Genomic DNA, 24,298 nt, shown 5'->3' with positions numbered 1-24,298 from the left:
GGAACCCCAGTCCTGTAGCCGACTCAGCCCTGCTTGGGAGGAAGGGACCAGGTGGGGAGGGGAAAGGGGAGGAGGAGGGGGCAGGAGGGAAGATGCAGGGATGGAGGAAGGGCTGGGAGTCCCGCAAGCCTGGGTTCAGATCCCAACTCTGCTGCCACCCAGTGTTGTGATCCTGAGCATGGGTCCTCGTGCCGCTGCGCCTCTAGGTCCTCCCCAGAAATGTGGCTAACATGTGCCTGAAACGGGGTAGGTGTTCAGTTATTGCTGTCTCCGCGCCAGGCACTGTCCCGCCTCTCAAGATCCTGCAGGAAGGCAGGCAGACAAACAGCGGGTATTTTTATTAGGAAAATAAAGTGGGGAGAGAAGGTTCTCATCTAGGGACCCATGACACTCTAAGCTGGAAGCAGCAGGGGGATGGTGGCCATTTAGCGCATGAACCACACAGAGTTTTTAAAAAGCAACAAATTAACACACCAAATGACCAAACACAAAATAGCCCCCTTCTGACTTCCATCCAAAAGGCATAGTGGATGGGCTGCCTCACAGGGACAGGATACAAATTCTCAGAACCAAATTCAGGAGCCTTGGTTGGCCAAAAAATTATAGGGTGTTTCCTGCATGGGGTCTGCTTGGTGAAGTGGGATAATTTCTCGAATCCAACTGGTTCTCTCCCACCTGCCTGGTTATCCCTTGATCCAGACCAACAACCTCTCCTGCCTGGCTACATGAGTAGCATGGTGGTGGGGCCCCCTGCCTCTGCCCTTGTCCCCCACAGTCTGTTCCCAGCTGTAGTGTATTATTGTACCTTGGAACTGGTTGAGAGTGGCTGGGATTGGCTAAGAAGATGGCCATGAAAGTGCTGAGCTTGGAGATATGGACGCAAAGCTGATGGTTGAGGGAAGAACTTCTTGACTTCAAGAAAGAAGCATCTTTTATGTACTGTCAGGAGAAGCTACAGAGGGTTGAGCCCCCCAGTCCTGCATGAGAGGGTCAGGTCACTTTTCGGTGGGGTCCAGACACAGGCTGAGCCCAGAAGACCTCACAGAGAGTTGTGGACCCCAGAACAGTGCCCTACTGATCAGAGGGGAGCAAAACTCTTCCCCGAAGCTTCTGGGGCTGAGTGGTCACCCCACCTACCAGACCTTATGTATTTAAAGCTGTGGTTGTTGAGTTTGGTGTTTGTTGAAAGGACTCCAGGGGGCTCCTCCCACAAGCTCTGGGCCCCACTGAGAATTTCAAAGTGACATTCCCCAGGCCAGCTAAGAGGAGAGCAGGAGCCCAAGCCAGAGGAGAGAGTGAGAGAAGGGCTGGGGACAGGGTTAGGGGAGACACATCAGGGTCCAAGCAGAAAACGGACTCATACAAAAGAGATAACAGAAAAGGGGTTTCAGAGGAGTGGGTGAGGTCAGGGAAACCAGCAAGGGATAGTGTGGTACCCCGGGACTGGCAACAGTACGGAGTTGTTAGCAACCCTATGCCCAGGCATCACGCTGTGTTGAGAGCTGAAGAGGAATAAGGCAGCCCCTGGAGACTCAACAGAGAGGGAGCAGGACCCCCTTTCTGCTCCCTCTCTCCCGCTGGCTGGACCCAACTGAAAACCAGAGAGCAAAGAGCCAGGTGATACAGAAAGGAGTTTGAAGATCCCAGAGCCCAGAACAGGCCCAGGAGGGGGTGGACTGAGTCTGGGGGCCTGGGGTCACTTTCACAGGCCCTAGGGCTTCTCCTTCTGTAGAGCAGAACTTGAGCAAGGCCTCCCATGAGTTCGAAATTCCTACTCCACCTTGACCCCCAGGTCTAGGTCTTCCCCAAAGACTCCTGAACACAGCTAATTCTGTTCCCTGCAGAATTAAGTAAAAGCCTACCTCCCTGCTTTTGCTCAACCTGAGCCCTCCATTGGGATCCTCTCTCTCCCCTCTGCTCCCAGTGGAAAACCTGCTTCTCTTGTCCAAACCAACTCCAATATCCACAACAAATACGTGCCAAGAGCCAGCTAACAGCTAAGATCTCCTGCAGTCAGTCCCGAAACTGCCCTTCTGAACTGTGTGAGGTCAGGCAAGCGATCTCACCTCCTGCGCCTCTGTCTCTTTACCTGAAATAGTCCCACCTCCCTAAGGGGTGGACAAGAGGAGTGAATAAGGCCCCAAGCACTGGCCTCGTGTTTGAAGTGTAGGAGGAGCTCAGGACTGGGTGACTGTTGTCCCCGTACTCACCTTCCTCACAGGGAAGGCTCACGAGGCTCACAGAGGCCCATGACTCACCCAAGGCACACAGGCCAAGGAACCAAGCTGCCGGCCCGATCCTGCTCTCAGCCCAAGCCAGCCTTCTCATTGCACCAGGATGCTGCCTTCTGCAGGAAGTCCTCCTAGGTTGCTCAGTGAGAAGAAACCTCTCCATTTGGATGCGATTCCTACAATTAGAATCACAGCTATCACACACACAGTCTGTTATGCTAGGCATTGACGCTTGAATTCACTTAGTCTTCGTGACAATTCCCTGTGGTTGGTCCTGCTGTCATCCCATTGATGAGGAATCTGGGGCCCAGAGAGATTAAGGAACATAGCCACTTGGATCAGCATTTGAACCCAAGCAGCTTAGCTCCCAAGAGACTGTTTTTGACCTCAGCCCAGTCCTGCCCCTCGCCAGGTTTGCTCTGATGGGCGCATCTCCCTGCTGTGGAGAAAGCTACCTGAGGTTAGAGCAGCTCACGTGCAGGACCTCTCTTGGGGATGCTTGGGTCAAGACCTGTGTGTTAGGGGGAAGATAGTGAGGAAGGGGGTGAGTAGTGAGAAAAGCCAAAGCTGGGGTTGCCTCTACTTGCCAAGCCCATCTCCCCATCCCATCAAACCCACGACTCTTGCCTAGATAGGATACTAGCCCCCTGGGTGGCCAAACCTGCCCTTACCCTACAGAAGCCGGGCTTTGTTTCTGAAACATGAACCTGAAGCTGCCCCATCCCACCCTTCCATGCCCTCCCAGGACCCCCACGAGCAAACCAAGCCCCCGGGCCAGCCCAGTGGAGCCCCACGGTGCAGCCCTATCGGCTTCGCACTGCGGCCCCGCCAGCCACGAACACCACGCCTTTCCCATGACACACTCGTATTTACCCCCATCGCTCCAGAAGCACCTCCAGGTCAGGGATGGTTCTTCCCGGCCAACCAGCCTCTAACCTTCAACTGACCCTAGGCCTGGCCCCCAGCAAGTGCTCAGAATTAGTCCAATTGGAACCGCTGCCCCAGGAGATCGGAATTCTGGTCCCAACCTGGTCCCCCTAATTTGTTCAAACATATCCCTTCCCTACCCCTGAGCCTCAGTTTCTCCATTTGTACAAGGAAGGATATGAACAGCATGCTCTTCGGGTGGCTCAGGTGCTGTGGAACTCTCTCTCGCACACACACTCTCCCACACGCTCTCACACACTCATACTTGCTCATACACCCTCTCACACAGTCTCACATGCACTGTCACACTCACACTCTCTCATACACTCACAGACATTCTCTCACACATTCTCACATACACTGTCACACATTCACTCTCTCACATACACTCTCACATACACACTCATACTTTCTCACACACTCACACATTCTCACATACACCGTCACACACTCACACTCTCACACTCACCTTCTCTCACACACACTCTCATGTTCTCTCACATACTTTCTCTCACACACTCACACTCACAAATTCACACACAGTCTCTCACACACCCACACTCACAAATACACACTCACACATACACACAGTCTCTCACACTTCTCAGACACACTCTCACACTCTCTCATGCAAACTTACTCTCTCACATACTCTCTCAGGCTCTCTCAGACACACATACACTCATATTCTCACTTTCACACCCTCTCATACACACACACTCCCTCTGTCTTTCACACACACACACACACACACACACACCCCATGCCAACCTCTCCCCAGGACACTGAGTATCTCCACGGATTGAATTACCAACATTTCATCAGTGGGAGGAAGGGAGGCGGGGCAGGGGAAGGAACTGTGAATTCCGTACACCGAGCCTGTCCCCGAAAGGCCTGGACCAAATGCCACAGCATGTCTGTGCCCATCTGCCCCCGGGGTGGGGAAGAGGGTGGAGGTAGAGTACAGCCAGGGAGAGGTTCCCCAAAACTGGAATACCAAAGAAAAGACACCCAAGGAATCTCACACACTTTCCTCACAGACAATACCACACACCCCTGCATTCACATGTGTACACACACATGCTTAAAGACACATGTATGTATCCCCCACACACATTTCCCCCCACACACAAGCCTCTCTTTTCCTCAGTCTGCAGATATTCATTGATCCATTCTGCCACAAAAACCTTGCTCTCCATCTCTCACTCTTTCACGAAACACGACCTCACACTCGGTCGCACCGTTACACACACATGCACACGTTGCCCACACAGACTCACACATCCCAAAGCCTACGCTATGGGCTCCTTCTAAGACCCTAGCAATGTGTTCACATGATGGCGAAAGCCAAAAAGAGGTAGGGAGAGCCAGGAAGTTAATTAATAAAAATACTATATTTTTTGGATTCGGTAATGTTTGTGGTACCTGTCAGCTTTCGAAACTATTGTAATTTGTTGAGGTTTCTTTTATTTTACAGCCTTCGGTATTTATAATTTTGTATTATTTTTTCACAAAGGAAGTCCCCATAAATGAATACATTTTCGGCCACACTAGGCCTGATTCTGCCCCTGTGAGCCCTCAGATGTTCAAACACACTCACCTCTCACATCCACACATATTCACGCCACATATTCACATCCCCACATACACTTTTGAGTCAAAGTCAGTGTCACACACACCCTGGACACACTCAGTCTCTTGCACCTGCCTTCTCACTCTCACTTCAGACAGGTGGATGACCCAGGGCACCCCCAGCCCACCTGGCCTCAGGCCTCAGTTTCTCCTCCCCTCCCAGGCTCCTGTCCACACCTGCGAACACTTGGCAGTCCCCGGGCCACCCCCCCAGCACTCACTGAAGCCCACAACCCGTCCACAAGATGCCGACCATCCACACACCCCAACTCTGCCCCACACTGCCATAGGCCCACGGCCGCCTCAGCAGGAAACTGCCAAAACCCACAGAATATTCTGGAATTCTCTTGGAGACCTCCTCGCTGCTCAAAAGCAGCTGGAATTGAGAACAGGACAAGAGAATTGGAATTACACAGTCTTTTCTGCGTTCCAATCCTGACTCTAACCCCTGCCCTATGCTCACAGGTAAGTGAGTAAACCTTTCTTTCAGAGACTCAGTTTCCCCAGCTGTAAGACGGAAGTAATAATCACACCTCATCGGCTTGTTGTGAGGATTAACTATGCAAACACAAGCAAAGCACAGAGGAAGAACCCAGTACATGGCGATCGATGGTCATTCTATTCTCCACTCATGACTGCAGGAAGGCGGATGGGAGCCCTGTTCCCTCTGGACGGGCCCCTCCTCCAACAGTCGGCCAGTCCACACCACCCCCAGCCTGTTGCCTCAGCCACATCACCCTCTTGGCCACCCGAGTGTTGGGATCACCAGCGCACCTGCTTCCAAGGGTTCTAATTTCCTGTAAGTGTAAGAATTCAGGTCAGACACGGCCCGCAGCCTGGAGCCCCCCTCCCGTCGGAAACCCATAAATAGCCCGGCTCAGGCTGCCGGCCCGGGCACGAGACTTTCTCTCCTTACTCACCAGCATGCCGGGCCTCAGTACAGCCCTGGGAGCCCTGTACACAGATTGCCTCTTACACGTGGGGAAACTGAGGCCGTAGGGAGGTGTCTTGAGTTTGAGATCCCGACCTGCTGTGCACTAGAAGCAACTGCCTTTAAGATATGCCCTTCCCGGGGCGCCTGGGTGGCTCAGTTGGTTAAGCTTCTGTCTTCGGCTCAGGTCATGATCCCAGGGTCCTGGGATCGAATCTCTCATCGGGCTCTCTGCTCAGTGGGAAGCCTGCTTCTCCCTCTGCCTGCTGCTCTCTCACTCTCTCTCCCTAATCAAAAAAAAAAAAAAAAAAAAAGATATGCCCTGCCCATGGTGCCCCTCAGGCTAAACACCCTTTGGCCTGTCCCCCCCAGGGCCACTGACTTTCACCTGAAATCCGTCTATCAGTGCATCTTTCCTGTCCACTACACGCCCTGTTGGGAATCACTGCCCAAAGCCAAGGTGAAGGCAAAAGCTCACCCTAGTGAGAGGGGCTCTCCTCTCCCTGACTCTGCCCTGTGCAGCTGGGAAGCCTGTAGCCTCCCCTCGGGGCCTCAGTCTCCAGAGCCCGGGATGGGTCCGTGCGATCAGCAGCAGCTCCGGCTAGAGGGGGGAGAAGGGTGGGGAGGAATGCGGCCACAGCTGCAGGGTCCAAAAGTGCCGAGGAGACACGAAGACATTTCTCTGTGAGTCAGGAGCCAGGAATGTGTCGCCCAGGGTGGCCACAAGCCAGAGCCCCCCGCATGCCACCCCCTATCCACCCCTCAGAGCATCCGCCTTTAATTAGAACAGAAAAGGCGGCAGGTGCCAGGTCTCCGGGAGCCCGTTAAGGACGCAATAAAGGCTGAGAGCGCCAGGGAGGGGGCGCTGGGCGGGCAGCGCCCCAAGGAGGAGAAGGATGGTGGGTGCAGAGATGGGAACCGCCGGATTCCGACTCCAGTTCCATCCTGCTCCAGTCCTGGCCATGCCACCCCTGGCTGGTCACTTTAGCCCTCTGCCCTGCATGTCCTTCTTTTTAAAATTCTTATTTTGGGCGTGCCTGGGTGGCTCAGTGTGTTAGGGCCTCTGCCTTCGGCTCGGGTCATGATCCCAGGGTCCTGGGATCGAGCCCCACATCGGGCTCTCTGCTTGGCGGGGAGCCTGCTTCTCTCTGCCTGTCTCTCTGCCTACTTGTGATCTTTGTCTGTCAAAAAAAAAAAAAAAAAGAATAAAATTGTTATTTTTTTATCTTTAACTGATTGGGGTTTTTTTCCTTTCAATTTTGCTATCACGAGGGCCAACACACCATGAGCTAAAAACTGTGAGGCCGAGACTTCATCCTCCCCTTCTCTGTGAGGCAGTGGGTGACCGACTGCCCCAGAGCCCGCTGGGGCCACAGTTTTCATACCTGTGATGTGGGGGATGCACATGTGTCACCCCTCCCCCCTGCTCCCTGGTTTTAGACAGACCCAGCAAGCCTGTCCTCCCAGCTCCCCACAGCGCCCCCCAAGACCAGGCCAGCAACTCTTTGACTTCCCCAGAGCTCCCCATATCCCCACTCAAGAGCCCACCACCCCAGCTCCTCCTCCTGGTCCTGTTTCCACAGGCTCCCACCTGGAGCTTCGAAGGCCACACCTCCTCGGGGAAGCCCACCTGGTTGGCTCACTTCCCACCTGAGTAGGAACTGCAGGAAGCGTCTCCAAGGACCCAAGCCCTCAACTGGGACATCGTCCCCATGCCCAGTGCCAAACCAGGCCCTTTGCAAACACACCTGAAACGGCTCCCCCCCCCCCACTTCCAGATGTGGACGCTGGGGCTTAGAAAGGTGGCATGACCGGCTCACAGCACCAGGAGGCCCCATCCCGGGGTTTCGAAAGTTCACACGGGCTATCGAAACTTCTGATTGTTTTATATCATTCATTCACCTTATAAATATTTCCGGCAGCTGCATGAAACCCTTTGTGAAGCCCAGTAGATGACATTTAAAGAAACGATAGATAGGAGATAAGATAAGAGGGACAGGCAGTCACGGGCACCTAGGTGGCTCAGCAGGTCGAGCCTCTGACCCTTGATTCCGGCTCAGGTCCTGATCTCAGGGTCATGAGATCAAGCCCTGAGTTGGGCTCCGTGCTGCACCTGAATCCTGCTTAAGATTCTCTCTCTCCCTCTCCCTCTGCTCCTTCCACACCTCCCCCTCTCAAAAAAAAAAGATACACACTGAGTTAAAATAGCCCTCCTGTGTACACACACACGCATGCACACCTGAAATAAAGTGGCCCCGGGACACGCTGCGGCTCAGCAGCAACCTCTACCGCCCCCGCAACACTTCCCACCTCTCGCGGTCTCAGTACCAAGGGAGGAAATCAAGTGTTTCTCCTGGTGGGTCTGCCTCACACCTCAAGACCGAGAATTGTACCTTCAGTTGGCTTCTCACACCCAGCTGCACAGCCAGCTTCTCAGGGACGGGTAAGTGGGAATTTTTCATTTTTAAAAACTCTGGAGCGCAGGGAAAGGCCGCTGCCCTCCCCCCTCCCCCCACCTGCCCGGAACCGAGTTCCAGGCCATAAGGCAGGAGGGCTGAGGCCTGGTCCTGCCGCCGTGGGAGGCCCTGGGGGTCTCCGCCATCCACTGTGCAGCTCAGTCAACGCAGGAGGGCCGGCCCCTTCTTACAGATGAAGAAGCAGGGGTTCCAAAAGCGTCATGGAGGCCATGTGCCAGAGGCATGGGACATGGGTCAGGTGGGCAACCTCAGAGCTTCGCCCCCATGCCACCACCCCAGACCTCACCCAGGCCAGACCCACTCTCGCCTTCCTCCCAGAAGCCCTGGCTCAACAGCATTCAGTGAGATCGTGGGTCCAAGGAATCTTTCTCTAGGTGGACCAGGCCCCCGCAGGAAGGCAGCCAGCACCCACCCGGAAGGCCACAAGGGAGGGGCAGGAGCCCATGTACACATTTACTTTCTCATTCCTCAACTGGCAGATCCGACCCCAGAACAGCAGCCCAGCGGCCCCTGGGTGGGTCCTTCTGGGAAAGCCAGAGCAGGAAGGAAGGCGGCGGCTCTCCTGGCCGAAGCCCTTAGGACCCACCTGTGCCCGTAGCGACTTCCAGAAACCAGCTGGCCTCTGCTGACCCTCCTATCCGCCCCCCTCCACTCACTCCCCAGGGCTCTCCACTCCCACAGGCTGTGCTCTGGAGGCAAACACACCTTCTGGACCACGTGGGAATGGAAACAACCCCAAGGCCACCGCTGCCACGGACCCAGGGAGCTCCCTTTCCCAAGACTCCGCTACCTAATCATCCCTCCCTAAAACCCAGAATGTTTGGATCTTGCTTTTTATTCTTAGTCTTAGAAAGCTAGAACTCCTCCTTTAATCTTAAAATATTTGAACCTTCCCCCTTTGTCCCTAGAACCTTAGAGCTTGGGGCTTTCCTTCTTGGTTGCCAAGACAATGGAAGCCCGGAGCTGGGTAGGACCTGAGACCTCCAAATAATGAGGCCCAGAGAGAGGGAGAGCGACTTGCCCCAGGTCCCACAGCAAGATGGTGACAGAGTTGGGACAAGGACCCAGGCGTGCAGTTTCTCTGTCCATGCCTGTGGCCCCGGAGCCTCCAGTCCCTGCAGTAAGGACAACTTCCTCTAGGGACCCCTGCCCTCCTGCAGAAGCTTCCCAGAGAGCTCCAGGAGGAGGTTCCCCCTCCCTGCCCTTGACCCAGCCCTCCGGAATGGCCCAGGGCCTACATCCTCAGCCTGCAGCAGGGGCAGGAGACACCCCTTCCCCCAGTCCTGATGCCTGGGCCTCCGGTGCCACCCCCAAAATAGCCCAGCTCTCCGGCCCACAGATCAGGTTGCTGCCTCCCTGTCCAGATGGGGCGCCTGGCAGGGCGGGAAGCACTCCCCCTCGCCCTGCCTCCACCTGCTCCCCTCTCTCGCGTCAGCGCTTGGGCCCAGCCTTAAATCACAGCTTCCCTCTGGAGAACCAGCCTCTCCTGGAGTCTGTGGGGGACCCGAGTGATGGGAACGTTGTCTCGAGGTAGGGGAAGGGGGCGGCGGGGCAGCTTGACCACAGGTAACAGGAGAAATGGAGGCGGGGCGCTCCCCAGAGAACCGTGATGTAAAAGTTCTTTTGCTGCCATGGATCTGCTCTGTGATCTCCAGAAAGCCAGTTGTCCTCTCTGAGCCTCGGTTTCCCCGTCTGTAACATGAGGGAAGTTTTCAGGCTGGGATATAGCAGCAGTGAGCAGACCCAAGGCCCCATCTTCAAGAAGTCCACAGTCCATGACCAGCAAACTCTGGCCCAGGCAACAACGTGCCAGTGGGACCTGGGGAGCCGGGAGGAGCAGAGGTGGTACTATTTTATTTAGAGAGGTTCAAGAAAGATGTTTTGAGGATCTGGACAGAGATGTCCATCCTGCACGAGGGAGGTGGGAATTCTGGGTGGGGCCAGTGGAAGCTTCCCCTTCCCCCAAAACCTGCACCGTAGGAGCAGCCCTTCTACTGCAAGCCCGAGCTGGCTTCCCATTTCTCTGAGACTCAGCAGTGCCCGGCCCCTGCTATTCAGAGAACCCAGCTGGAAGGGGGCTGGAGAGGTCCAGATCCAAAGGACTAGAGAGCCCAGGAGTCCCCACTGTCCCTAAGGCCCAGGAAGTAGCAGCAGTCCCAGGTGACTTCTCACCTGCGGGCCTGGGCAGGGGGACACAGTGTGAAGGCCACTAGCCTCGGGACACGCCTGCATGACAGGGCTGGGACCCTAGAGCTACAGGGGTGCAGGTGTCTGTGGCGGGTGGGAACTGTGAAGCTCCCATGGCAAGGAGCTTCTTCCCTCCATGGGCCTCCCCTGCACCCCTCCAGGTGCATGAGTGCGGTCATGATACCCCAAACCCTACGAGGTTACAGACAGGGAAATTCAGACTCAGGGAAGCAAATGACTTGCCTAAGGTCACACATCTGAGGAAACAGTAGAAGTGACTGTCTGAGTCCAGAATTGATATGTTTTATGTTTTAGGGAGAAGAAAAAGACAAATGCAATTTTTTTTTTTTTGACAAATGCAATTTAAAAATAATCTCATAGTGGGGGGTTTTGTTGTTGTTGACGTATTGGCTTATTTAACCTCTATTTGAAGATTTTCCTTTTTTTTTTTTTTTTAGATTTTACTAACTTATCTGAGAGAGAGAGAGAGCAAGAGTAGAGAGGAAGGGCAGAGGGAGAAGGAAAAGCAGGCTCCCCGCTGAGCAGGGTGCCCGACACGGGGCTCGATCCCACGACCCTGGGATGCTGACCTGAGCGGAAACCAGATGCTTCATCAACGGAGCCACCCGGGTGACCTATCTGAAGATTTTCTTGTCTGCTCTTTCGAGACACAAAATAACAGATGCATTTGGGGACAAGGGACCCAGCATCATACCAGATACATGAAGGCAAGTTAGCCGTCTCTGGCCTACCCCTGGTCTTAGTAGCCTGTGACGCTCCTTCCACACCTTTCTCTAGCCCCGAGTACCCTCAGCTCCACCTGCCTTCCAGATGGGTCTTTCCCTCTTCAGTAAGGAAACATTTCCTAAGAGCCTTCTATGCGCCAAGCTTTGTCGTGAGTACCGGGCAGGCTCACAGCGAAATCCCACTTTCCTGGAGGCTGCGAGGACAAATGCACAAACAGAAAAGCACCAGCAGGTCAGCGCCACAAGGAACGGGACATTTGCGTCTGTTCCCTGATGTGCCCCAAGCACCCAGAGTGGGATCTGGCATACAGCACGAATGCATTCACAGAGATGGAGAGCCCAGAATATGAGTCAGTTTAAGGGGGGTGGATATTGAACTTGAAGTTCCCAAGGACTGTCAAAGGATGGGGTGGTCAGGTATTTGCTATGCTGCCCATCAAAATCTGGAGCCTGGCAAAGAAGTAGAGCAGGGAGAAGGGTCCGGCTCCAACTCAGCTTCCTCGTCCAACTCCGGCCCCCAAACGGGAGCTGTCCCCTCTCTCATGCCCCGTACCCCCCTTCCCAGGGAACCGAGAGAAGTTCTGAGTGCTGCCCCTCCCCGTGGGATCTCCCACCCCCGCAGCCCCAGACTGGCCATCCCTGTCTCCCTCCCTCTTCTAAGCTGCCCCAACAAAAGCTGCTCTTGTAGGAGCCAAGACCATCGTAATTAAAAAGGAAACATAATAAAGCCTCGCTCTGAAGCCAAATCCCCATCCCTAGAGCAGACAGACGCCCGGCCGGCCCTGTACTGCCCATGGAGGACACATGGCTCTTTTGTGAAACCACTGGCCCTGCCCTGCCCAGCCACTACCCTCCCTCCCCTCCCTTCCTGCATCCCGACCCCTAAAGAGCCTAGCTCCCCTGGCTGAGAGGGCCCAGCCTCCTCTTCTCACAGGTAGGGAACTGAGGCCCCAAGAGGCCTCCTGACTCCCTGCTCAGCATCTGCCCAGGGACTGTCCTCTTCCCTGGGCTCCACGCCCCGGAGCAAGGGACCCGGGTGGATAAAAAGAGCTCAAATCACGGAGCCCTTCTCCCACAGCCAAGCCCCTGCAGACCTCAGCACTTGGGAGCCACCCACCCCTGGAGGGACAGGATGCTGAGGTCACACAACAGGGAGGAGGAACACCCGGGACCAACCGCCCCCACCTCCTCCCGCCGCCCCCTCACCCACCTTGGCTGGCTTGTCCGAATCAGGGGAGTCAGAATCCAGGCATGGGCTTCAGGTCTCTGGATGAAGAAGAGGGCTAGGGAGGAGGAGAGCCTCCAGCCCTCTTGTGTGGCTGGAGCCAGGACTCCCGCAGAAGGACACAAGGATATCCAGGGGCTTCCAGAGCAGCAGGGTGGGCCCCCCCACACTAGCAGCAGGGGAGGTGGACCATGAGCTTACACTAAAGACAAGCCTGTGTCATCCCTTCCAAACCCCTGGTTGCTAAGGAGTCCTTGCACGGCCTAGCTCAGCATCTTCCCCCACATCTGCCCACGGCAGCCACGCTGGCCACCTGAGGGGCCACAGATATGGAGGTCAGAGCCACCTGGTCCTCTGGCCTCATCTCATGAGGTCCTCTCCCATCATCCCAGGGCCACAGCTGGGAATAGCTCATGACAAAACTCTGCTGCTGGCTGAGCTAAGCCCCTCCATCCTCCCCCTGACCCCTGTCTGCCCACGCTCCTGCCACACCTAACACCCACGCTCATACTCTCCCCAGTGTCAGGGACCTTGCCCACAGGCGATCATGGCCAGCAAGGGGACAGCATAGTCTTCAAATGATCAGGGAATGAGCTCTCTCCCCCATGGTGCGATGTCAGGGGCTCTCTGGGGACTGGCGCGCCTCCATTGTGCACGTATGGAAACACCCGGACAGGCATCTGCTTGAGATGTGGCCGTTGCTAGGTGCGCAGAGAGGCTGCCTGCGTCCAGCATAATTGTTTGATTAATAAAACAAAACCACCGTTATTTATTTGCATTTATGTCCCCCTTCCTCTTGGGGGGAAAACACTCTGCTTATTCCCATTTTATAGAAAAGAAAACTGCCCAACGTCACAGACCAGGCAGTGGGGGAGTTCGGCATCAGAGTCAGGTGTGTCGGACCCGGGCTCCTGCGAGAGTCACACCAATGTTCGAAGTCCAAGCATCTGAGCTGAGCTGGTGTCATCAATCTGGCCCTTCATATTGCCGACGCCTTCAGAACAAGGTATGAGCAGAGGGGCAGGGACCGAGACGCTAGTCACCTCCTCTTTCTCTCCATGTCAGCCCACTCCACGAACCCCAGGAAAGAGTGTGCACCTGTGTGCTCAGCGAGGAGCGGGCCGGGCCAGGGACTCGAAACCCATTCTCACCTCTCCCCATAGTCCAGCCCCCTGGGCCAGCAGGTGTGAGGAGGGGACACCCCTGGGCACCCCGGGCCAGGAGCAGCCAGGAGGGCGGGCAGCAGGGGCCCCACCTATTCCTGCCCCCGGCCCCTGGTGGGGAGCCAGCGGTGGGGTGGGGGGAGATTAGATAGATAATGCCTCTTGTCCGAACAAGGGATTGATGCAAGGGGATGCAAGAGTGGGGGCGGGGGGTGGGGGGGACAGTTCAGATTTCTCCTGGGGTGAAAACCGAGCCCCCCGGAGGAGGTGCCCCGCCTGCCAGGCCCTAATCCCTGTCGTTCTCACCAAAACCCCAAAGAAGTGGCTGTTCACAGGCAGCAGATTCCTGGGATTCATTAATTCGGGATTTGCAAGAGGGATGGCTGGGTTTCCCCCTGCCCGAGCAAGGCAGGTGGGTGCCGCTGGGGGACGGTGGGGGGGGCACCCTGGGAGCCATGGGGAAGGGCGCCCGGCCTGAAGCTTCAGGCCTTTCTGGCAGAGCTTCGTCCCCCTGGGCTGTGGGGCAAGAGGTGGGCATCAGGTGGCCCAAGGGCGCAACGTTCACCTTCGCCGCCCGGCCCTTTCTCTGTCTCTGGTTCCCAGCCACCGAACTCACTCTCTTCTGTTACAAGCTGTAATTTCCACCTGGGAATGCGCACAGGTCTAAAATGGACAGTTCGATGAGTTTCGACAAGTCTCTAGAGCCAGGTGGTCACCACGATGAAGATGTGGACCATTTCCAAGCCCGCGGAAGGCTCCCGGCATGCCAGGCCTTCAGGGTCCGGCCCCTCCCCCTCTAAATATCACCCATTGGCACCTCCCCTCACCCCCGGGCTCCACCCGCAGAACCACCCCAAGAGGCCAACCCACTCTTCTTTTTTTCCTCTTTCTCTTTTCCACGTCTCCACCATGCTGTTCCCTCCACCAGGAACACCTTCCCCAGGAAGCTATCCAGACCCTGCTGCAGTATGGCCATCCCAGGAAGCTTGTCTTCATCCCTCACCCCAACAGGGTCAGGGACCCACCCATCCCTGCCCCAAATGCCAGGCCTTCCGCGCCAACCCAGCCATGGTCTGCACCCCTCCCCCAACTTGACTTCCAGCTTCCAGGGATGGTGTCTTGTTCAGATCTGGATCTTGGGGCCCAAACCAGGGTTGGCACATCATAAATCTCACTAAGGTCCTGCCACCGCATCTCTCCTTACCCTCCTTAGCGCTGGCCTGGCACATGCCTGAGCACCGAGAAACAGGATTGGATTGGATCGGATTGGATTGGACTGAATCAAATCATGGCACTGAGGCAGACCTGAGACCCACGGGGGGAGAAAGGGCAGGAAGGAGGGAATCATGTCCCATTCTCCGAGAGGTCTGGGTTCAGATTCTGCCCCAATATTCACATGACTTCAAGAAGTCACTTCAACTCCCTGGGCTTCCTCATCTGTAAACTGGGCATATGCATATGGTAGCCGCTTCACTGTTTTGGTTTGGCTTCTTTATTTGTTTTAGGATCCATTGCTATTCCGTGTACAAAGTTCTTGGCATAAGGGTGGCCTCTGACTGTAACTATCAAGCAGGTGGGAGGAGAGAGGACAGGGAAGGGAGGTATGGATGCAAGTGGTAACAGGTGAAAAGGTCCCCTCCCCTTCAGCCAGCTACCTCTTCCCCCCGCCCCTGCCTCCAGAATCCTGCTGACATACAGAATCCCCCCTTACCTAACCATCCTCCAACACCAGCCTTCCTGCCTCCTGACTTGGCTCAGAGGTCAGAGGCTAAAATGATCAAGTCAGGCAGAAGCCAGTGGGAAGTAAGTCTCGAAAATTCGCCGCTATTCACTATGGTTGAAACATGGAAGCAACCCTTCATGGACAAACATGTCCATCAGCTCATGCGCAGATAAACAAAATGTGCTGTATTCACAGAGTACCCATAAGAAGCACGAATGTGGGCTAAGGCGTGGAAGAATCTGGAAGACGTTATGCTCAGTGCAAGTCACGTAAGAGCACATGGTAGAGAATCCCACTCACATAAGCTGTCCAGAATAGGCACATGGAGAGAGAAAGTAAATTAGGAGTTGCTCGGGGCTAGAGCGAGGGGTATGGTCATGAGAAGGTCCTAAACATGACCACGGTGATGGTGGCAGTCCTTGTGAATCTAACAAACGCCATTAAATCATGTACTTTAGGGGCGCCTGGGTGCCTCAGTCAGTGAAGCCTCCGATTCTTGGTTTTTGGCTCAGGTTGTGATCTCAGGGTCGTTGGTCCGAGCCCCGGGTCAGGCTCCATGCTCAGTGGGAAGTCTGCTTGGGATTCTCTCTCCCTCTCCTGCATGTGCACTCCGTCCACCCCCAAATAAATACATCTTTTTAAAAAATCATGTGCTTTAAATAAGTGCATTGATTGGTATGTGAATTACAGCTCAATAAAGCTGTTTTTAAAAGGCACAGGTGAGGGCAGGGTGGGAGTCAGCCCCCAGATGAGGAAGAAAAGGAAACTGATGCCGGCTCAGCCGGAAAGCCAAGCCCTGGATTTCAGTGTCTTATTTTATTCTCCCACCAACCATGCAGGGAAGGGTGTCTGTATACCCATTTTTCAGAGAGGTAAGCCAAGGTTCAGAACATGCCACCCGAGATCACACAGGAAACTGGGATATGAAATTAGAGATGGGCCTGGCCCGGGCCTGCTCACCTTGCCCCTTCTCAGGCTTCCCCAGCGCTCCAGGAATGTGAGGCTGGTGTCCCTGCCAGGCAAGGGCTGCCCTCCGGTAGGCTGGCGCCAGCCCCAGGCACAACAGCCCAGGTGTGAGCATCCTGACTTTTGGCTCAGCCCACACAGCGGCTGCTCAGCCCCACACCCCGGCCTGGGGCCGTGTCCCCCAGCCTGGGCCAAGCCCAAGCAGCTAGAAACGCCTGCCCTACCCGACAGGAGCCGGCCTGGTGCCTGAGTTGCCCAGGGCCCTCCGGGTGGCGGCCACCAAGGAGGGGAGTCCTGCCTCCTGACTCCAGAGGGGACCTGGGCCATGTGTGTACCTCGAGAGTGTGTCTCCTCAGGGTGTGGGTGCATGTGTGAAGGTGTGGGTGAGGATGGGTGTGCCATCCTAAGGGTAGGAGTGTAGTTGGTAGGGCAGGGCCTGGAGGAAAGGAGTGGGAGGCCGGAAGGTGCCCTGTCTGGGGGTAAGGTATGAGTGCAGGACACCAGGTGTGAGAACGTGTGGGGTGTGCCTAGGGGATTGGGCACCCTGGTGCCCTGAGCACCCAGGGTGCCAGTGGAGGGGCCAGTGAGCATGGAGTGAGCTGCACTCTCAAAGATGTCTGGTGGCCCCGACAGTCACTAGTGTCCCTTCCTCCTCAAATTGCCATCACCCTCCAGGGCCAACCCAGCCACCTCCTCCCTCTGTTGGCCTCTCCCTCCTCACTGCCCCCCAAGCTGTGAGCACTCAGACGACACACAGAGCCCCGCAGACCCACCGACCACCTCTTACAAACTGGGAAAGCACGTGTGCTTTGGGCCTCAGTTTACATATCTGTACAGTGGACGTAAAACAGCTCCTTCCTCAGGAGGCTGCTTGAGACATCAGTAAAAGTAAATAGCAAAATGCAAACAAATGAACAGGCTGACCTAATAAATGAACAGACGGATGACTGAACAGACGGGGCTGGTGGGCAGCCGTCTCCTGCCCTGATCTGGCCCTGTCCACCCTCAGGCATCCAAAGCCCCAGAAAGTTCGAAGCTCTAGTTCCCTCCCTGCCTAGACAGGGAGGTAGGAGACATCTGGGCTCAGGACCTACCCTCCTTGGTGGGTAAGGGCAGGTCCCACAGAGCCAGGGCTCCTGGGAACACAACACCCAGTACCCCAGTCTCTATGCCCCCAAAGGCGACAGGTGGAGATCAGAGGACAGGCTCTGGGCTCCTTACTAACATGAATTCATTCAGCAAAGCCATCCTAAGCACCAACTCTGTGCTAGGCACTGGGGATGCCAAAGACAGGACCCCCGACCCTGCGCTCAGAGGGTATGGCAAGGGAGGGTACAAGTAAATGGAGGTTTTAATCCAGTAGGGTATGGAATGGAATCACAGAAGCCTAGAGGAGGGCCCAGTCCCAGCCTGGCATGGTCTGGGAGGAGGCAACACTCTGAGTGGCAGGGAGCCAAGTGTTCTGGCGGAAGGAAGAGCTTGAACAAAGTCCTGGGACCACCTGTGCATCCATCACGGAGCGAGGAATGACCGGAGACTGGGGAGGGCTTCGACTCCAGCATAGAGAACTAAGGCCTAAGGCCGGGTCCCAGCCATGAGATAAAGACTCGGTGAACAACTGTGTCTCTCACCCCATCTTAACAGACATCTCACGATTGGCAAAGTGTTTCCACACACAAGACCTTGCTCGGTCCCTGTAACAATCCTCTGATAGAAGTGGGGTAAAAAGCCCACTTGTCCCTTTTTACCTTGGCCATTAGGGAACTCAGAAATGAAATGGAACCCTTGTTTGCAATGCAAAGACATCCCAGAAGGCTCTTTTCTCTATATACCCTCTCTGATGTCCCCTTTCTCTCTTACTTCATTTTCCTAGAAATCCTTTGGGGATTGAGGGGGTGAAGGAGGGGGCAATTCAACATTCGCCTGGGGGTGTATGTTACTGAGGTCAGGGAAGGCTGTGTGCAGGCCCAGGTACACATATGATCGCTCATGGGCACGCGTGTGTGCAGGGGCCCACGTGGACCTGAGACCCGTGTCTGTTCACCAGTTGTGTGAGAGTGCGTGTGCACAAGCAGACAGGTGACTGCAGGCGCATGCCCCTGTGTGAGGGAAGGGCCTGCCCCGGGCTACATGAAGCTGAGCGTACATATGTGTGATGGTGTCTGTGGGTCAAGAGACACACACCCTGACCCAGCCAGGCCCCCAAATCCCACCATTCCTTCTGGCAGACCCTCTTTTTAATCTTGGCCTGGCACACAGTGAGCTCCAAGGGAAACTGAGGCCCAGAGAGGCAATGTCACCCACCCCAAATCCCTCAGTAAAGCCGGAATCTGGGTCTGTTGAGCCCTGGTTTGGGGCTGTAGTGCTGTTTCCCGTAGGACTAGCCCTTCGCCATGTCACCTGCTCTGCGCTGGCTTCCCCAGGGACTGGGAGCCATTTAAAGAGCTTGGAGAAGAGGCTTGTTAAATGCTGATTGATTATAAAGAACGAAGATCCCCTCTGTTTCCCCTCCAAAACACTTTGTAGCCCCACAGCTGTGAAGAAGGTTTCTGAAATCTAGCCTAGAAAAAGCCCTGGCCAAGGGGCTGCAAGACCTCGGGCAGAGGCTGCCCCCACTCTGTGCTTCAGTTTCCCCATCTGCAAAGTGGGGAGGAGAAATGCAAAGTGGGGAGGAGAAATGCTCTCTAGGTACTCGCTCCTTCCCGAACTTTGCAGAGATGGCCCTCATTCCTTCCTTCCTGAAACAACAAAAAGAGCTGCTACTTTGCCCCAGTGAGGAACCCAAAGCTCAGAGAGGTAAAGCCACCTGCCCGGGCCACACAGCTCTGAGTGAATTCCCAGCCCACTACCTTGTACCACCTCTCCAAGTAGAGAGTCTACTGTACATAGCAGGGGCTCCCTAAGGGTCAGAGACCCCTGGGCCCCCCACCCCAGAACCTCAGGAAGGGAGCCACTGGCCCCGCTGGGGGAGCCCCTGGGCTGGACACCGCATCAGCCGAGCCCCTTCAGGGACCCGTCTGCCTTGAGTGGTGCGGAGCAGTGACACTGCCTGATGGGGAGAAGGAGCCAAAAACACATGTGCTTACAAACCAGCCAGGCTGCAGCCCAGGGTGGTTGCGAAACGCCGCCTGGCAGGCACTCCTGAGAGGTGGCGCCCTCCCGGGCCCGCGCCGGAGCCCAGACTGGCACTGTCTGAGCCAGGGAGGCCAAGAGCCGACCAGGGTCACGGCAGGCAGGCAGGTGACAATTGGAGGGCAGTCCCACAGGGAGGACCCGGCGCAGCCATCCCCACCGTCTCGGGCTTCCTGGTCCGAGGGAACCCCAGGCTCCTTCGGCCTCCACCTCTGCAAATGTCAAGTCCAGCCTCCTTCGTAGGGAGAAAGGGCCAGGGCAGGGTCAGGACCTGGAACACCCCCACCAACCACTCAGCAGATGCCCCCACGCCAGGACCCCTTCCAGTCTGCTGCGGGTTCTAGCACCGAGCAGATGGCCTAACTCCCCGGACGCCGACAGGCCCGACCTCCCAGGAGGAGGCTGAGATGGTTCAGTGCGTGCAGAGCCTGACGCCGCCGGTATACACAGGGCTCGCGAAGTTCTTGCTGAACATTCTCCAAGCTATCAACGCGCCGCCCCCGAACACGAGGCCGGGAAGAGAAGGGAAGGAACCCACCGTGATACGGCATTTCTACCCCACGGACAAAAGCAGATCAACGTCAGAGGACAGGTAACGGCTCCACGCTGAGGAAGTCATGAGCTTTGAAGTTTGCTTTTCTCGGGAATGCCGCTTGTTTCATTCTAAGTTTATATCATTTAATTTTTAGCGATGGCTCGGCCTAACGACCAGTTTGCAAAGTCCTGAGTGTTTAACAAGCCGCTGAAGCTAGCCCGTGCAAGCTGCCTTTGGCCCCGTCACTGATTTTAGTGTCCATTTTGCTGTTCATTGCTCCGCCTCTGCTCGAGCCCTTCCCTCTTGCTTGGAAGGCCTTTCTAGCATCTCTGTCCTCTTGGAAAACCCCCAGCATTTCCTCAGTAATACAGTTTTCTGTGAAGACCCCAGATAAGGTTCATAGAATCTCATGACTCTGAGGTAGATGTTTGTGGACCCATTTTTCAGATGAGGAAACTAAGGCTCGGCAAAGTGTATTTGTTGAATGGTGATCGTCCTGGGTGGGGATGGACCTTGCCCAAGAGCTGCTTTCCACAGAGACCAGGTAAGCAGATGCCTTCCTGGCATGGTTGGAAATACGTTCCCCTCGTCCATTTGCATGTTCCCCTCTGAAGCCTTTGACTCAAGCATCGGGCCACCATTCTTCTGGGTTAAGCGCTGGACACAGGAAGCTCGGGGAGGCCCCTGGGATGGATCAGGAGGGTCCTCTCGACCCTAGATGGGACTGAGAAGACAGTGGAACCCTGGGACCCACTGCCAAGACCTGACAGCAGAGCGGGAGGGGAGGGCTGTGCACAGGGAGGTGCTGACCCGCCCGCCAGCCTGGGGGAGAAGCTTCTGGAGGAATGCAAGCTATGAGGAAGGAGGGGCAGGCAGGCCCAGGCAGTCAGTCACAGCATGGCCCCCTGGGGAAAGTGATGGGGGAGGGGCACAAAAGCCAGAGAAGACCCTGCCAGGGCCTTGGCCTTGGCAGCCGCCTTGGATGAAAACATCCCCAGACCCATCCATCATGGGGGCTGGAGACCCCGGCAGGCCCTGAGGGGAGAGGCGCACCCAGTGGGCCCAGGGCTGCCCAGCAAGGGTAGACCTGCCCTCCTCGGTCTCTGCTGAGGTGGGGGGTGGCACTAGGAGGCCAGCCGGGAGCGGCAGATACAACTAGGCTCGACCAAGCCTGGTTGCTTCCTGGATGTGTGACCTCCAATGTGGAGACTCCCAGCCTCAGGGCCCCACTCTGTAAGCTGCCTCTCAGAGTCACAGGGGGACATACAGGTGACATCCAAACTGTGCAGCTCATGGCAGAGGATAAGCATGACCACAGTTAAGAATCCCAGCAGCCAGCCTCTGCAGAGAGCCGGGCACGGCACCGTGTGAGGGCTTCACCCAGGTCCACAGCCTCCCGGGGACCCTAGTACACCCTATGCCAAAGACTGCGTCAGATAGGAGAGAACCCCGAGGCACAGAGGTCACATGGCCCAGCAGCTAGGCAGCTGGAAGTCCGGCCTGACCCAGGCTCTGTGCCCCCCACACACAGCAGTCTCCCTGACGATGGAAATGTCCCATTTCTGACTCCTCAACCTTGAGCATAGGAGCTCGCAGACAACAGGACTCAGTCACTGTGGATGGAAGGGATGTACCCCCTCGCCCCCAAATGTGATCCCCGGTACCCATGTTATTAGACCCTTGTCCCAAAGATCCTCAAGACTTGGGACACACAGTTTGTCTGGGACTCCCACGCAGCAGCCAGGCCTCCCTTTGCCAACACGGACCTAGCCTTTTGTCCCCAAACCCAGCCATGGCTTTGAGGTGCTGTGCAACCTTGGGCTGGTCTCATTCTTTCTCTGGGCCTTGCCTGTGGGTGTGGTGGTGGAAATTTTAGACAGGGTGGGAGCTCCAGGGGGCTGCAGATGGAGAAAGAGCCAGAGGTGGGGGAAGGGACTTTCCGCCTGACAGGCACTCAGACCCGAGCAATGCGTCACCACCTGGCAGTTTCTGTGTCATCATTACAAAACCCAGAGATGACCTAAGAGTGCCCCCAGCCCCTGGGGGACAGCAGGAAGCTGGCTGAGTAAAGACAGTCCATCCCATGAGAGGGGGAGGAAAGGACTGCGGGGAGTAGGAATGAGCGAGGGGACACACAGCCCTCTTGCCACCAGGGCCCAGCCCTATGTATGTGCATAAAATACTCCCGGACTCCCGCATTCCGAGTCAGGCCTGGGGAGCCCCTTCGAATGTCCACTAAGCCATTTCTCCTCCCCATACATCCTTCCAAGGACTGGGACCCCAGGAGCTCTCACACTGTGCGTCTTGGGGCCTTGGGGGTCCTCACAAATGCCACAGGGCCTGCCAATGAGGGGCAAGGGAGGGCCCGAGAGATAAAACAGCCACTGAGCTCTTCCAGGACCAAGTCTACTGGTAGCTGCTCTCCATGTGGAACTCAGACACACGGTTTCACTTGGAGAAAGCAGCCTGTGCCCCAAATTCTAAAAGCCACAAGAGTGGGTTCATGTGAATCTCTCCTGGCAAGGAAGAGGCCACCTTCCTGATTAAATACCACGGGCTTCTAATCAGCGCCTCCACGCCCCAAAACACACACACGACATTTGAGTCTTTCTTATTCCTCTCCGCTTATTCGAGGAGCATCTCGGAGCCAGGCACAAGTCACACGGCCCTTTGCACATTTTGGTCATCTCCCCTTTTTGCTCTAGCCTCCCAGAGGGACAGGTATGTGCTCCTCCCCCATCTCCTGATGAGAAAACTGAGCAGCTCAGAAAGGTGAGGTAACTTACCCAGAGTCACACAGCAATGGAAGAGCAAAGCTGAAATCAGAACCAGGCCTGTCCGCCTCCAAACTTGTGCTCCATCTGCCAAGCGACAGTTGGTGGCCTTTGGGGGCTATACGTGCTTCCTGGATCCTCTGTCATGTGCACGTGGCATGGGTCCTCGAACTGTGGCCCCTTGGGAAAGAAAGAGCCATTCGGCCGGCCTCCATCTAGGTGACAGTGATGATGGTATTGAAGGACAGGGGGCAATTCTCTGTGAAGCCAGGGTCTGGAACAGCTGCGCCAGGGATGGAGTAACCAGAGAGAAACTGGAACTCAAGTCCAGGGGACCTGGGCTCCTTCTCACACTGACATTCACACATTCACCAACTGTGCGGCCTCAGGAGGGGCACTGCCCCTCTCTGAACCTCAGTTTCCTTGAGTGTACAGGGGGTGAGGATGTCTACCTTTTAGCACTGGGAAACCCACCACGCAGAAGGCCTGGTCCCCGAGTTGGTGCTCAGAGTTGGCTTTCTGTCCCTACCTCCTCACCAGGAAGTGAGCCCAGGACGAACTTTTGTCTAACCAAGTGGCTTCTCCAGGCACCAAGATAACAGAGAAGGAACCGGTGCCAGCAGCGCCCACGGCCCCGTTCAGCTTGTCAAGGCTGCCCAGCTGAGACCCAGTGGGTGTCCTCAGCCCGAACCAGGCCATGTCCCCAGCAGCTGGCCTGGTGGGAGAGCTAGCCACAGAGCCGCCTCTAGCACTGGGACGGGAGAGAAAGGGCTCTAGGGTTACCAGCAGCTAATCTGTGAGCAGGGTCTGCCTTTCCTCTGAAGGGCTTCTGCGAGTAATAGAGGCTCACGCTATCTCCGAGCTGGAGGGTCCAGAGCCCGGCGAGGGCAAGGAGGCTGCCGATGGTCCCAGGAGCCAGGCTGCCCTGCCTGCCCCACGAAAGCTGGTCACGTCAGAGCAACCACCAGAAATGCAGCCCCTTTGGAGAGAGGGAGTGACTTTGGGAGGCAGCCATCTCTGGGCCCCCAGGGCCTAGGACTGTGCGTAGCGCCCAAGAGGGCCCAGGGGATGATGCGTGAACGACGGATGGACAGACAGTAAATGGCTAGAGATGCTGCAGCGACGCACGGGCAGACAGATGATCAGATGGATTTCGATTCTGAAAAGCCAAGTTATGAGCATTTCTGCAGCAGAGGCCACACCAGCCCCCATGCCCCGCGAGGAACTCACTACGCTGTGAGTTTCTCAACACCTGTGGCACTGCCTCCCCAGCCACAGGAGCTTGCTGGGCCAGAAGGGCCTGGAACAGCCTTCGGCCAGACCACTGGGGGAAGAGGGACAAACAGCCCGGCCCCTCACTTCCCCCAACCCCGATCCTCCGAAGGACAACTGAGTCACGCTCTCCACTCTCCCAGAGGTCCCCAGTGGGACCAAACCCCAACTGCCCGCAGTGCCTACCTGCCTTTTGACACGCCCTCTGTTGGCTTCCTTCCCTTCCCCCCTCACTTCCCGATTTGTCTGCCTATATTTCTGGAAGTCACCTCTCAGGTAAACTGTTTTCACTCAAATCCTTGACTCGGGGGTCTACTTTTGGGACACCCAACATAACAACCATTTCTCCCACTTGCCTGTTCTAGGACTTTGGACGA

This window comes from Mustela nivalis (assembly GCF_964662115.1).
Source record: "Mustela nivalis genome assembly, chromosome: 10".
Lineage (NCBI taxonomy): Eukaryota > Metazoa > Chordata > Mammalia > Carnivora > Mustelidae > Mustela > Mustela nivalis.
The sequence above is the reverse complement of the archived record's forward strand: the minus strand, read 5'-3'. Positions refer to the sequence as shown.